General features: G+C 38.8%; 1 protein-coding gene across 1 annotated transcript in view; it reads right to left on the bottom strand.

Annotated features, from left to right (window-relative positions):
* The window catches only part of SLC8A1 (solute carrier family 8 member A1), a gene marked incomplete at its 3' end in the record, with an annotated part of 283,351 nt that extends 270,982 nt beyond the window's left edge, over window positions 1-12,369 (bottom strand). The window contains exon 1 of the mRNA XM_081312564.1: window positions 12,234-12,369. The remainder of the gene's footprint in view (window positions 1-12,233) is intronic.
* Window positions 12,370-16,735: the final 4,366 nt, after the last annotated feature.

The raw sequence follows: 16,735 nt of genomic DNA, 5'->3' as shown, positions 1-16,735 counted from the left end.
GTGACTTTTTTTCCATTGCTGGCAATGGAGTGTGCACAGTTTCGACATGACACATCCGGCCCGCGGGCCAGCAGTTTGACACCCCTGGTTTAAAATAAGTGTGGGTTCACCAGTAGTGTGAATTCAATAACCTAAAGTACAGTAAGAAAAAAGGCACAGAGTTGGAGGGATTTTGTTCACATGAGATCAGAGAAACCTAAGATTTCTTTGCCTATGGAGATTCTCAGTCATCCATGTCATCGCTGCTCCAAAAGTGCTTTTTCAGGAGGCAACTGGATTTTTTTGTTTTTCTTTTAAGATATTTTGCTTCTCATCCAAGAAGCCTCTTCAGCCCTGACTGGATGGTGGAGAATTGAAGGATTTATATTCCTTGCAGACAGCTGGTCATTTGTATTTTTTACAGAGTCATTGAGGCCATTGTGCGAATTTCCCCACCATCCAGTCAGAGCTGAAGAAGCTTCTTGGATGGGAAGAGAAATGTCTTCAAAGAAAAACAAGGAAGTCCAATTGCCTCCTGAAAAAGCACCTTTGGGACAACCATGACCTGGATGACTGAGAATCTCCATAGACATTTAGCTATGTACTTTGGGATGAACACCCTTCAAATGGTGCAGGAGTATGAAAGGATTTCCAGAAAACATTGCAGACTACAGGAACCATTTGTGCTTCAGTTTGAGATGCAGACAACACAACCTCATCCGCAACAGCCTGCACCTGTCTTCAACAGTAAAGGGACATAGGGCAAAAAACATTCTGCAGCCAAAAAGTCTCCACACACATTTGCACCACTCAGGTGACCCTGAGGACACAGGTAAACCTCCAAATGCCCTCAATGACTCTCTAAAACAGACATGTCAAACTCGCGATGTCACGTGACGTCGCGCAATTTATCGGAACTTTTTCACCATTGCTGGCAATGGGGTGGGCGTGGTTTCCGGTCCGGCCCGCAGGTTGGGAGTTTGACCCCCCTGCTCTAAAAGAATGCAACTGACCAGCTGTCTGCAAGGAATATAAATCTTTTCATTCCCCACCATCCATTCAAAGCTGAAGAAGCTTATTGGATGAGAAGTGAAATGTTTTCAAAGAAAAACAAAGTTCAGTTGCCTCCTAAAAAAGCACCTTTGGACTAAGATTTCTTTTTCCTTGCCATTCTCACAGCTTTATTTTCTGCAATTAGATGTATACTCTTTTTGGGAGTGGCTGGGGGGAGCTTAAAGATAAAACCATCCAGTCACATTTTTTTTCTTAAAAGCTATACAAAAGTGGCTTGCCATTATTTTTAATAATAATAATAATAAGTTGGAAGGGACCTTGGAGGTCATCTAGTCCAACCCCCTGCAAAATATATTTTGAGAATATATTTTGATTTTCCAGATTAGCTCATTGGTGTGTGTGCCTTTGAGTCAATATTGAGTCCTAGCAATTGCCTTGACTAATCCCTGCAGTTTTCTTGGCAAGATTCCTAGGATTGAGAGTTAACTGGCCCAAAGTCATCCAGCTGGCCTTGTGCCTAATGTAGGGTTAGAATTCACAGTCTCCCTGTATCTAGCCTGATGCTTTAACCACTATACCAAGCTGGCTTTCTTAGTTAATACAGTGTTTCACAATCTTGGCAACTTTAAGATATGTGATCTTCAACTCCCAGAACTGAAGTCCACATATCTTAAAGTTGCTAAGGTTGAGAAATATTGATAGCTTATAGCTCTGGTACTCTGTGCTGACTTCCACTTCAAATCTCTCCTTGCTTAACTCCCAAGTCTTTCTTTCCTACAAAGTCTGTCAGAAGTTGTCAACAGCTGAGATTTAAACATTTTAGGCATACTTGTAAAGCCTAAATGAATGTGTGTGGGTATTTAATCATACATGTGGACTGTCCAGGACAATTACAGGTTTGGCGAAGTCATCCCACCAGAAAAACCTGTTCCAGAAAATTCCAGGATACTTTTTCACATAGTATGAAGGATAATGCCAGACGGAGATAGGAGTAGCAGGGCTGCTTCTGAGTGCCAGGTTAGGGAAGACCAAGGGGGAAACTTTCTCCCCATCTTTTTTCTTCACAAGAAGGACACATACCTTATACCCTCTAGCTGGAGGAAAAGCTGTAGCAGAGGTGTGAGATTTCTGTGACACCCTATAGGACAGGGGTCTTCAAACTTGGCCCTTTTATGACTTGTGGACTTCAACTCCCAGAATTCCTCAGCCAGCTTTGCTGGCTGAGGAATTCTGGGAGTTGAAGTCCACAAGTCATAAAAGGGCCAAGTTTGAAGACCCCTGCTATAGGAGGACTGATCAAAGCTTCTCTAGTGATGCCTTAGTTATAGTTTGGTAGCAATTTACACCAACTTTGTTTCTCCTGCTCTGCCTCTTTCACTATGAACAAAACAGGAATAGCAGCACCCACTGCTGCACCCTCCACTTCAGTCTTGCTTTGTTTGGAGTTGAATTTCCTCCACTATAGAGGATGTGACTCATTTTCTCCTTTTAAAGGCTGAGGAAATTTCAGGGGTATAGCACAGTGTTTCTCAAGGAAAGGGAGCTGTCAGACCCAAGTTTGAATCTTGATCTTTCCAGATTGCATATTTAGGTACAGTTAAGCAGAGGCAAATCTTTAAATCAAAGATTTTCTCCCTCTTCAGACAAAAACTCACCGCTCTGTCTAGCTGGAAGTTGAATTGATTGGGAAGTGCTTTAGAAGTAAAGGTCACTACAAATTCACTGTATATTCAAGGAAGGAAGGAAGGGAGGAAGGGAGGGAGGGAGGAAGGGAGGAAGGGAGGAAGGAAGGAAGGAAGGAAGGAAGGAAGGAAGGAAGGAAGGAAGGAAGGAAGGAAGGAAGGAAGGAAGGAAGTGTTGTGATTCAGGGTCAGCCTGTGGGTTCGGCAGTTGGGTCGGATGACTCAGATGAGGGGGAGGAGGGGGGTGTTGAAGAACTTGCTGATGATGGCTTTGAGGCTCCGCAGAGCCCCCAGCCAGGCCCCTCCTACCTGGTGGAGACCCAGCTGTGTGAGCCTGACAGCGTGGATGAAGATGACCCACAGCTGGCCCTGTTCAAGGACGCCCGACGCAGGAGGCAGTCAAGTAGGAGTAAACAGAGGAAGGCAATGGGGCTTCTCGGAAGGAGGGAGAGAGAAGCCACACCCTGAACTCTTTATAAAGGACTTGTGTGGGGAGGGCTGGTTTGCTGAAAGCAACCACTCAGATAGTGTTTCAAAGCTCCAGTATCTTGGTTCGTGTCTTGTTTGTTTTTGTAATAAATTTGGCAGACGTATTCCAGCCTCTTGCCGTCTGTAAAGGGGTTGCCTTTTCTGCAAGGCTGGTAGCAGGCTGGTACAGAACAGGAAGGAAGGAATCTAGTAAAAGGAGGTGACCATTTTTTGTAAAGTAAGTGTGGGTAGTGCACCAGTGGTGTGAATTCAAGAACCTCAAGCAGAGTAAGAATAAAAGGCACAGAGTTGGAGGGATTTGCATAAGGTCCGCATAAACCTATAACAATTTATAGCCCTGCTGGATCAGACTGAAAACTCTTAAGGATTTATCACTCAATTTCAGGCATGTCAAATTGCCAGCCCGCGGGCCGGATCCATCATGCTGAAACCACCACCCCCATTGCCGGCAATGGGGAAAAAGTCGCGATACGTTGCCCAACATCATGTGATGTCTTAATTTTGACATGCCTGCTCATCAGTTGTTTCTGGAAACAAACATGACCTAAAGAAGCTCACAAACATAGCTGTACTAGCCATGTTTCTCAACACTTATGATTCAGAACACATTGCTTTTCTTAGCTTGGAAGTAATATATAAGTATAATCATGATTGACTACTAGCATAATTTTACTCCAAAGCATAATTAATACCGAAAAAAATAATTTGCTTCTCTGGCCTGTAGATGTGCTTGCTCACAGATATACAAATACACATCAAAGATTTCTATCCACTTCAATATAAGATACTGTAGATTAAAAATGGCAATAGATGAATATATTAAGAAACACGTAACTAACCTTACTTTCAAAGCTTTTACTAGGAAAGCTAACAAAATGAAGAATTTGTTCTGCCAAGGACCTGACAATATTACTCAGCAGGATGCAAAACAAAAAGCAAAACATCAGACACAATGCCTTTATTCTGGAATGCCAAGTATATCTTCTAAATCTACATTTACTCACTACAGAGCCTCGTTCACATGCTGTTCTTTTTGGAATGCTGGCTGGCAAGCAGGCTTTAATTAAGGAATTTGAGATTTCTCTTTTACAGCTCAGCTCCACTTCAGTAGAAGTGGACAACTTGTCAAATGTAGGAAGCAGAGGACGAGGAATTAGGAAGTGTTATAGAACAATTTCTGATTTCTATCAACAATCCTATCAAACATCAGTCAAAAGTGTTAATAACATTTGAAGAATCGTGTATATCTTAATGGTGTATCTCTATTTAATGGAAAATAATTTCATCAACATAATATTGATCTTTTAAACCACTGTGACAGTTTGCCTTGAAGGTCTCAACATAGTCTGGGAAGTCAAATTGGGTTCTGAATTTGATAAATATCATTCTCAGTAGAATTCTTTGTAAAGTAAAAAAAAGATTAAAGCTTATTTCAACAAGTCATTAATAATTGATAATGAAGATAATGGAAAGCAACTGTGAGATAATGGTTAAAGTGTTGGACTTGGATATATTGGAATATATCCCTCTTTGTTAAATTCACCAAATGACTTTGGAGTAATCATTCCCTCAGTCTTGCACAGTTGTTAGCACAGCTAACAAATAGATAAAAAGATTAATAATAATGTATTTTCCACTAGATTGCTCTTATTTATATGAGTACATATGTTTTGGATGTAATCTAGTGTGAATATTTAAAATGTTTTTATTTCAGCTGAAGATTACACATTTATAATTCCCTTTGAATTTTTTTATTGTTTTTTATTCTTGAATACTTTTGAACTCTTTTAATATTAACTTTTAGTTTCTGTACTTTCTTTTGCAAAAATAACATTTAACATTAGAAGAAAATGAAATATTATTAACAAGCCGTCATACAAACAGGCTTTCCTCCTCCAAATACTATATTATTTAGGAATGGGAAAATATCACCCTTAAATATGCTACACAATCTTTCCAAAGCTGTACATTCTTTAAAGGAAGGAAATAATTTTACACTTTCTTTTTTGAATTTATAATATACTGATGTAATTAAGGGGAGAAAAGTATAGCGAATCTTCTCAGACCTACCTATCAGCTGGCAAAAATTATCTTTAAGGGTCCTGCAGCATAGCATATTCATAAAGAGCAGTGTCCTCTTGTGATCTATGGCAGCCTGTCCTTGGCCCAAAACATAAATTTTTTAATGGTGTTCTGTTCCAGCCTACTGGCCCTGTTTGAATGTCAGGGACAACCCATTTTTATAATCAACAGTCTGGAAACAACCCAACCAAATTTATTTCCAAAGAGTTCAAACAAAAGTGAAACGAAAAGTTCAAACAAGACTTAAACCAAAAGGTTAAACAAGAGTTAAACAAGAATAACAGACCAGGACTCTAGCAGAAGATCTTCAAACGGTTGCCTTCAGCAACCAGCACCTCCCACACCTTCCCCTTTTATCAGCAGTCCCAAGGCGTGGCTTCTCATTGCCTTCTCCCAAGTTGCCTCATTGCCTTCTGCTTTTCTGCTCTGCTAGATTGCCTCCTACTCCTAGCGTCCCTGAACAGAGCCAGCTGTGGATCGTCTTCTTCCAATCCCTCATGCTCACACTGTTGAGTCTGAACAAGATGGGAGGGGCCAGGCTGAGAGTCCTGCTGTGCATCAGACCCTTCCTCTGACACCAAAGGCTCTCCAAACCCCTCCTCCTCCTCTTCAGAATCGTCCAACTCAGCTGCCGGAACCACAGGCTAACGCTGAATCACAATAAACGGGAGACCAAAATGCAGGTTGCATCACTTTGGCATGACCCCAGAGAGAAATACAATTGGCTCAATATATCACAAAGTGATAATGTTGAATTCTGGTATATAGCCACATCATAGATGAATCAGGAACTCATTGTCACATTCACCTTGCATGCTCAACGTGATTTAAGGCTTGTCATGAACTTGCTCTAAATTCACTGGTTCCTTTGAACAGCTCTGTAAATTTTGAAAGCATCTGGCACTTGTTTAAAATTTTGTCCATTGTTTGTCAGCATCTCATGAGGTTGGTTTGTCTTCTTTTTGGAGAGGGAAGTCACAAGCCAATGACATGATAAGATGGTGTAGCTAATGGTTGCACAGAAAGATATGCAAAGTCTTTTAATAAATAATGGCAGCTTATCAGAGTTGTTGGAAGAAATCAAGCAGGGCTTTTGAGCACATCAAAGATAAATTGTAAACTACATTAGGTGTGTAATACATGGAAATACAAAATTAAATATCCTAAGGACTTAAAGGTATATAATCCACCCTCCTTTCCTTTTACTAAAACAAAACAGGAAATATATGTATATTTTGGAATGGGACAAGCAAGCTCTAACACAGTGATGGTGAACCTTTTAGAGACTGAGTGCCCAAACTGCAACCCAAAACCCACTTATGTATCATTGGGTATCTGGTGGGTATGGCCCATTGGGTGGGTGTTGCCCATTGGGTGGATGTGGCCATTGGGTGCGTATGCCCCATTGGGTGGATGTGGCCATTGGGTGCGTATGCCCCACTGAGTGGGTGTGGCTGTGGTGGTAACAGCAGACTGGATGGGACTAAAAAGTTCAACCAATCAATTCCAACCTTATGAGATCTTTTTTTTCCTGCAAGAAGTTGAAATTGATTGATTGATTGAAACTTTTTTTTTGCACATGGCAGCAGAGGCCTAAAGCAAAAAGGTTTTATAAAACCCAGCTGAAGGCCTAGGACTGGGGCAACGGCGCTCATGCCCACAGAGAGGGCTCTGCGTGCCACCTATCTATAACTAGGGACTACTGTGGAACCTGAAATGTCCATTATAGGCACAGTTAACTTCTGGAGAGATTACTGAAATCTAAAAACATCTGGAATCTACAGACTCTTCATCCTTCACAAAAGCAAGATGTATGCTAGTGTTCCAAAGCACATCTGGTCCTATAGTAGGAATGCTGTTGGAGAACTTGCATGTTATTTAAAGTTTCATTAGAATGTTTATAGGAAGGCAGATTCCATACAGTGTATATATTTAAGATAAGATAATCATTTTATGAAGTTACCGTCTCCTGAAAGCTAGAATATTCTTCCGAGATATCTAGGGGGGTGGGAAATGGATGTATGGAAATTGAAGAAATATTTGACCTAACATCATTTGAAAGGGTGACTGTTAAATATAATGAAAATGTTTCATCCAGTTTCTGAAGTCCTGCATGAATGCTATACATTTCAGAAAGCTCTCTTTTCTTTGATAAACATACTAGTTATATAACTAAATTAAAAGGTTTCACATTTTTGTGCTTCATTCATAATGGAAAGGTCTTCAAATGTGTTGATCGCATCAAACAGCAAAAAGTGCTCAGAAAAATGGGAATCCTAGAACACCTCATTATCTCCATGATAAACTACTATATAGGACAGACATGTCAAACACAAGGCCCGGGGGCCAGATCCGGCCTATGAAGTGGTTTCATGCGGCCCGCGAAGCCATCCTGGAAACAGTGAGGGAACGGCCCCCACTGCCTTGGCCCTGGCCCAGAGACCCTCCTCCTGCCAGAGACCCTCAGATCTGTCCCACTCCTGCCCAGGCCCTCATAGGCACCCTTGATGCGAATGATGTAGAGCTGGCCATGCCCACCCAGTAGGCCATATGCACTTTAGCCATGCCCACCCAGTAGGCCATACCCACCCAGGCCACACCCACCCAGCCCCCTGAGGGCAACCGCAATGCTGATGTGGCCCTCAATGAAATTGAGTTTGATACCCCTGATATAGGACATACAAACAGAACATGGTGAAATAGAGTGGTTCCATGTTGGCAAAGGATTGATACAAGATTTTATATTTTCCCTTATTTATCCAACATATTTGATGAATATATGTTAAGGGAGCAGGATTGGAAGAAGATGAACATGGTTTCATGCACTAGTCTGATGATACTGCCCTGATAGAGCCTTGCTGGAGCAGTGGGCTAATGCCTCCTTATAAGTAACACCAGCTGCCTGCAATTAGTGCAGGTTCGCATCCCACCAGGCTTAAGGTTGACTCAGTCTTCCATCCTTCCGAGGTAGGTAAAATGAGGACCCAGATTGTTGGGGGCAATTAAGCTGACTTTGTAATAATGCCGCTTGGGGTGTGTGTGAAAGCCCTAATAAGCAGGCATATACATAGAATGAAGGCTACTGCTAAGCTTCTAAGCCGCCCTGAGTCTTCGGAGAAGGGCAGGATATAAATGGAATTAAATAGCTGAAAATACAAAGGAGCTGCAAGCCCTAGTAATAAAAGTCAAGTAGCACAATAAAAATGGTAGTAAAATTAAATATAAAGATTAACAAACTAATAACAACAGGTCAGTCAGCTTTAGAATTTACAATGAAGATAACAAAGTAGAGGATAACTGCTGTCTTTTAGGATTAACAATCAACAGTAAAGGAACGAGCAGTCAAGAAATATACTTCAGGGTAGCCCTTGGTAGAACAACTATGAAGGCCATGAAAAGTGTTGTCATGTGATTATACATACAAGGATCAGAATCGTGCAAGCAATGGTGTTCCCTATGACTCTCTATGGAAGTGAAAGTTGGACTTTGGAGAAGCAAGATAGGAAGAATATTGGTGCTTTTGAACTTCAGTATTGGAAAAGATTTCTGGGAATACCATGGACAGCCAAGTAAACACAGTGGGGGGAAAAAGGATCATTGAAGAAATCAATCCAGAATTCTCACTTGAGACACTAATAACCATGCTCAGATTATTCTATTTGAGAAACATTATGCAAGGATCTAGCTTCCTAGAGTAGGCTTTAATGCTGAGAAAGGTGGAAGGAAAGAGAAGAAGAGGATGACCAGAAGCAAGGTGGATAGACCCAGGTACAGTAACCATGAGTGCAACATTGAAATTGCTGAAGGAGCAGATTTCATCATGAAGAAAATTTATGTGGTTGCTAAGACTTGCCAGCAGCTTGAGGACTCATAATCAATCAGTTTTTTCCTGATCTGACAAAGTTGTTAATGGGACAATTTCATTGCTTGCAATGTTTAGAAATATTGCCACCTTTTGGACATTCTCATTAGAGTTTAATCTATTGGCCCCATAAATAAATCATCTACTATATAAAGACCTTTACTCATTAGCAGAGTTCAGTCATGCCTGAATTTCTGCATGCTTTTCCTTACTTCTTGCTCCCTGTTCAATTTTAAATAAGTTGCAAATTTTCCATAGGTCTTGTTATCAACATCTTGCCTTTCCAAGTATGATAGTGTAAAGACAGCCATTTTGTTATATATATATTGCCAACTGTAATCATCATTTCTTCTATAAATTTTGAATGACAGGGAAACATTTAGAGAAACTGAGATAGGTGAATGTCTGTGGAAATTCTCAGTCATCCAAGTCATAATGGTCTCAAAGGTGTTTTTTCAAAAGGCAACTGGATTTTTCCTCAAGAAAAAAGCAGTCCAGTTGCCTTTTGAAAATGCACCATTGAGGTAGGCTGGTAGATTAGTTCTAATTAGGGGAGATAGCAAACAAAACCCACTGAGAGCTTGTAAGTGCCACCTAAAACAAGCCAGATGCTCTTCTTACTTTTGCTTTCCACTGTGTTAGAGGCAAAGCTTCCAAAATGTTCAACTACCATAGCTAATGGCTACTCTGAGTGGGGAATTCCAGGGGTGTTGTAAAATGGTGGCAGCTTGGAGCCAATAAATGCACAGTATAGGGCTCTTTTGGAAAATGTGAACAAGAGGGGCTGTCCATGCTACTTTTTTATAGCATTATCTAAGCATTGTTGAGCCAATTCAAAGTTTGTTTGCATTATGAAATATCACCACAATGATGGCTGCAGAACAGTGTAAGTTGCTAATGTGGATAACCAAAAATCATGTATTGAGACCATTCCTATAAGGGGCAATAGTTGTTCTTAGGGCATTTTTGCTCTATATCCAAATGTTCTTGTTTATTAAATTAATAATATCAGTTCAAAATAATAGAATTAAAATTATTAGTTTTTACTTAGTTATGTTTGTGAATTTTCCTGTATCTAGATGTACAGTACTAGATTCTTTCAAGATTATTTTATGAGGTCATTTAGAAGAAATATTTTAAATTTACCTATCAGAGCCTCAGCTTCTCGGAACTAATCTAAATATGTTAAACATTAAGGAAAATATGTCATGCAAAGTCCTTCTAAGTAATTATAAGAAAATACATTTTAAAATATGCAAATAATACATTTTTTAAGTTAAACAGTTACTTTGCTCCACAAACTGATTCCAATGTACTGAATCAAGAGGCAATGTAATTCTCTTTCAGGATTACACAGCTTCCTCATGCATTAGCACAGCATTAGCACATGCACACTATGAGACATCTCCAGAATATAAGATAATTCTGTCCAGGACACATAGATGTTTTATTTGGGGGCGGAACACATTTGACTTCTGAGTGAAATGCTGGAAATTTACCCCACCAGGGACAGAAACAGGACAACCCCCACATTTCAGTCAATACTGATAAATTTCTATAAATTAGAAAATGTTCCCCTTTGGTCACCTTGAACAGGGCAATTTTATGGCAACTTTTTATAGCAATTTTATTTTGGTCTATGCATTTCATAGACACAAAACCATAATGAGATTTATTAGTGTTGATTTAGCATATTATCTGAAGTTAACTATTAAATTTTGTAAACCATGATTTATGGTTTATGTGCTTTGTAATCCTACATTTTGTTCAATAAAGCCAGCCAATGTGACTAATAGCATTTCTCCAGAAATGTATGTATCTTATTAAGAAGAAAGATCCAGAAATTTTTGCACTTATTAAGTAGGAAGATAAATAAGCTTTATAAAATACATTTTTCCTTTGCATAATTATATTTTGAATATTGGCAGAATAAAGGAAGAATTTTAGGACATAGAAAATGTAAATATTTGGGTTATTAGAGTTAGAGCTAGACAGCGAGAATCTCTGCTGAAATCAATGGTGATTAATGTAAGACTAATTGTTATAAATACAGGGACTCATAATATGATTAAATCAGAATTCAGTGCCCTAAAATTTACCCAACAAAGAATTCAAAATTGAAACAGAACCTTGGGGAGCATCTCAGGGTCAATACCTTATTTTTGTAGAAAGGATAAAGAGGAAAGTTCCCCTTTATCACAGCTCTGACTACCTCCTCACCTTAGTACTAATAACTAAATGAGAACAGCTTTTCTAATCTCCATCAGCATTTCATGCGCCCACATCTAAAATTATGAAGAACCAGAACTTCCTAACTTAACTTTTTTGAAAATTAAAAGATGACTTTCAAGTTCATTCTCTCTCTCTCACAACACACAAAAACACACACACGCTCCTTAATATACATAAAGTTTTAAAAGACAAGTTTTCTGTGAAATAATGATAATGATAATCCAATACTAGGAATGATAGTCTTTCTTAGAGATAGAAACTTTTAAAAAAATATATTGTTACATAGAATATAAAATACAGCATGTCACGGAGAAATTTCCCTACAGAAGTACTGGCATTCCTGAAGTCTTCCCATAGACATAGAGGAGCATTGGATGTGTGCAGCAGTTTTAAAGCAATTGACTTGTTCACAACACTATAATGCTCCTGAGAGCAGTCTGATAGTGTTTTGAAACAGGATGTAATGAATGCTCTGATATGCATCAGAAAAGCCTCGTCTGCCAAAAGACACAGAGTTGCTGATGAAAATGAAAAGTGCATCCTACACTCTTTTGCTCAACATATTTAGTGTTCAACTACATAGTGGGTTAAAATTAAAGCAAAGATGCTTTTACAAGATTCTTGCATTTGTGCTTACATATAAAAAAAATATAACACAGTGGCTTTCTACCTTATTCCCAATGCAACGAATCAGAAATAGCCAGTTCAGAAATTTCAACAGAGATCCCCCCAAAGATTTCTCTGCCTCTTGGGGAGCCATCAACTAAATGCTTCCTCTTATGAAGCATTTGAAAGCCTCAAGTGTAAATACTGCTTCTAAGGATATTGTTTTACTAAAATCTAGACATTTACGGAAAGCAACATAAATGAGTTTTTTTTCCCTCCTCACTTACCACTGTCAAGACTCAGTAGTTCTGCGTAGGTTCAATGGAACAAAAGCCTCATGTGTTCACTTCTCTAAATTTACCAGAAAGAAAAGAGTTTGCACGCTTGTCCTTTAAGTGTCTTGAAACATGGTTTGCATAGCTGGATAGCGGCTTATCTCTGCTTTTCTGCTTTTGCTTCCATACATGGATCTGTTCCCAACAGTAACTCTAAGCTGTTGAAAAGAAGCTATCTGGCAGCTTTCAGCTTCATCCAACACGTAAATGATTTAAAAAAAGAAGAAAAGCTTCCACGCTTTCGCTGGCCACTTATACACCCTTTGGTCTATGCCACAAAGCTTTTTCTTTCTCTTTTCTTTTTTTCAAATAAGCTGGAAAGCAATATATTTCTTTTCATGGCTTGCTGAAAACAAATCCTTTGAGATTAGTCTATGCAACTATGAAAAACTGATGCTTGGTCTTACAGGGAACTTAAAATGGTTTCGGCCTCTTGTGTATCTCTCGTTTGTTTGGCTGCTTCTTTTCAAAATATTTGCACAGTAATCATCAAGACCCACTAAATATATGAGGGAAAAAACAGATTTGTAACCACCACCACCCCTCTATAAAATTCCCAGCAGTTTATTTCTAAGAATACCTTTCTACTCTCTTTAGAGGTCAAGGGTTTGTTTGTGAAGTCATCTGGAAGGGTTTCAAGACAATATTCATCTGGTCTGTAAATGAAAAAAGGTTAAGAGTCACATTTTTTTCTGAGAGGGAAAGAGGTCCAACAGAGAAGTGTGGCAGCTCCCACACTTCTCCAAGAAGACATTTCCCAAATTAGTAACAAAATGGCTTATTAAACACTGGTGCTATTACTACAGGGCTTGAATTGCCATAGACAGAATATGTGTTCAAGTCCTTCCTTTGGGGTTCCCCCAAATCCTGATACCAAAGTTATGTTATGATGCAAACACCAAAAGGAAAAACGTGATACAATAAGGAAAAGGGAAAATCAATAGACAACATGAAAAAAGGGAGTAGAATTCTGAGCTAATTGGAGCTAACTGCGATATAATACTTATAGTACACATATATGAAGACAAAGACAGGAATCCACATGCAGGATGCACATCAAAAGAATTTGGTAGCATTTTTTTCTGACTAAAAAAAAAAGCTTTTTTTTTTTAGAAAAAATGATTAATGAGAAAAGGTGCTACCAACTTCCTGATTTTTAGTAGTAAAGACTGAAGCTCTCCTCCTACAGTGTTGTACTTGTTAACTAATGAATCCAAATTATTCATTTATTTTTTCCCCACCTTTAATTTTTATAAATAACTCAAGATGGTGAACATATCTACAGTAATGCTTCTTCCTCCGATTTTCTCCACAATAATCCTGTGAGATGGGTTGGACTGGACTAAAGTCACCCTGTTGGCTTTCATGCCTAAGGCACACAGTCACCCAGTTTCTAGATTGGTGCCTCAACCACTGGACCAACTAGTTCTACTGTATATGTCTCAAATTGTATACACACACACACACACACACACACACACACACACATGCCTTTCTGTGTATGTGAACATCTGTGTGTAATACACAATAAATCTCTGTCTATCAGTTTAGTACCATAGACAATATTTCTCAGACAAGTTTAGGCTATATCTCCGAATGCCTGATTTTCTTAGGAATCTAAGAATTGCTAGTGTCTAAGAGTCTACCCCTGACCTCCTTATAACTCTTTACAAGTTAAAGCATGGTGTCTATGGGAAAAGCCCCTAGTTCAGTAGTACACCTAATGGTATATTGAATTCCTGATTCAGGATCAGACATAATAATGAAAAAAAAAGTCTTCCTCAGCCTCCAGATACTTTCTGTTTGTAGATGTTGGAGCAGAGCAGGATTACCTCCTATTTTTAGTAATGGGAGCATCTGGAAGTTGAGAAAGTGTCTGTGTGTGTGTCGGTTGTTGTTTTTTTAAAAATAGCTGCTGAAGGGAAATAATTCTTTGCCTCTTCATCAAATGGCAGCCACATTAGGTATCATAGTATCATGAACATCTATTTTCCTGAAGGCAAACTGGGGAGATTTTTTTTTAAGAATCAAGTACAGAGCAGAGTAGACTCCAAACCACAAGAGTTTTGTTTTTTATCATGCTATTTTTTTGCCCATACTTACATGAAAGGGAAATTGATGAGGATCACAGAAAAGGAAAAGCACAAGTGAGTTTAAGATACACCACAATATGTTTCAACAATCTATCAGTTTCAGAGAAAGGAAAAAGAAATATTTGCTCACAAAACATGCTTGAAAATTTAAAAATTGGCAGGCAACAAAACCAGAAATGCACTTCTCCCCAATACCCTGATACAATGCAGAAAGAGAAAGAAGATATGACATCCCTAGATATTCCTTTATTACCTACTGTTGGTTTGCATGATACTTCATAGCATTGCCAGTACATCCTTTTTTTCCACCCATGGAACAATTTTTCTGAGTGACAAAATTTAGAACAAGTTCAGGAGTGTGCATATCCACTATTTTCCTCTTCAGAGAATGTGTTGAGGCCCATCTGGAGCCCAGAGGTTTTCTTGAAATGAAGATGACTTGGGATATTAATGCTTCACTATTCTGCATTCAGCTGGCTAATTTAGAAGAACTTAATTAAGCTTTAAAATGAAAAAGAAACGAGAAGAGACTGAGAACACATACAACATGGGAGGTGTGAGAAGATGCATGATGCTGATGAACAATGAATTGAGGATCAGAGACTAAATAGTCCAAGGATTTGACTCAATATATGATATCTTTATGAACACTCTTATAACAGCTGATGGTTTCCTTAGCTCAGACATTATAGCAATAGCACTTAGATTTGTATATCGCTCCACAGTGCTTCACAGCACTCTCTGACTGGTTTACCTATGTCAGCATATTGCCCCCAGCAGTCTGGGTCCTCATTTTACTGACCTCGGAAGGATGGAAGGCTGAGTCAACTTTGGACCGATCCGGATTGAACTCCTGGCACTGGAATGCAGAGTTAGCTTGCAATACTGTATTCTCCTACTGTGTCACCACGGTTCTTGGTTTATTCATCTTTGAGAGATTATTCATCTTTCAAAGTCCTAAACTGCAGTTCGGCCTAGTATATTTTGTTAACCTAAGGTTCCTTCCACATGTCTTCTCAAAAAATAGCAGTTGACATCAGCAATAAATTCTGCAGCTCAACATTTCACTTCTGCATGGTCCTCACTGAGGGCCCAGTGAGAAGTAATCATTTATTATCCTGCAGGAAAACAAACAAATGTTAAGCAATTTCAGTTCTTTCATGTGTCCTGCTTCTTGGTAGAGAAACAATGTGGGGAAACATTTTTTTATTTTTTTAAAAATCTCTGATATCCAAGTATATGTCAAATTGGTTCTTTCTCAAATTTCCACTCTCCATTCATTCATGAAGGAATGAAATTACTGCTTTCAGAGTAAAGAAGCAACTCTATAAGGAAAATCTATTTCCCCCTCCATCTATGGATTAGCTCCCTGCATTCTCAATGTGTGTTTCATTGGAAAAAAACCAAAAAAACACAAAAAAAACCCATTCAGGTGGAGGGAAGAAATGAAAGAACTTATGGGAAGCATGAAGTAGCTGAGGGGTAGACTCAGCCTTTTTTCACCCATACGCATGTAGTTTAACCTTCTGGACCACAATTTTACAAGCCGTTATCAGTCTTACATTTATTACTATGTAAGCAAAGGTGTATCTTTATAGAGTGACGTAGAAATGGAAAAACAGACTTGCAGTTTATTTTATGAGCTGGGTGTGGTTATGAAACATTGGGCACCAAACTATATTTTCCTCTCACATATTGATCTTATCTCTCTGTGTATCCTTAGCTTAACAAAAAAATATTGGCTTGCTCGATTAAGAACTTTTTGTGATAGAGTTTGTCAGTTTGTCACTCTTACGAATACGGCAAATCCTGGGGACTTCTAAAATCTTTTCCTTTTTTTTCCTTTTTTTTTACAGAGAGGAAAAGAATTTCTGCTTTAGAACCAAAAGGGTAGACTTTCATCAATTGGTTTTCTGTGAGGGCAACAGATTTACAAAATAAAGGCGCCCATTCCACTAGAATTTGGATAACAGTAAATCAGAAGAGCCCATTAAAGTCCTATTTTATTTGCATTGTGAAATCAGATAGATTGGGAATTAGGAAGGCTGGGGGTTTTTTGGGGGGGCATACCCCAAATTATCACATTTTTCTTGATAGCAATCCTTCCTTCCAAGACATACATAAAGCTAGGGAGAAATGCAGCTTTTATTCCAAGTAGGATGAATAGGATGGACATGAAATTGGTATCATAGAGGCTACTCCTACCCAAATTTAATTGAAAGCAACTTAAATATGAGGAAGGACAGTCTGGAAAATTTTCTATCAATCCTTACCATTTTGACAACATGCTGTGCATAGTTTTCTCACTCTGGTGAGCTGTGTTGCATTATTTCAATTATTTTTTGCTGCATATTCAGATAT

Source organism: Vipera berus (genome assembly GCF_964194415.1).
Source record: "Vipera berus genome assembly, chromosome: 1".
Taxonomy (NCBI): domain Eukaryota; kingdom Metazoa; phylum Chordata; class Lepidosauria; order Squamata; family Viperidae; genus Vipera; species Vipera berus.
Note: the sequence above shows the minus strand (reverse complement) of the source record. Positions and strands in the feature narration are given on the sequence as shown.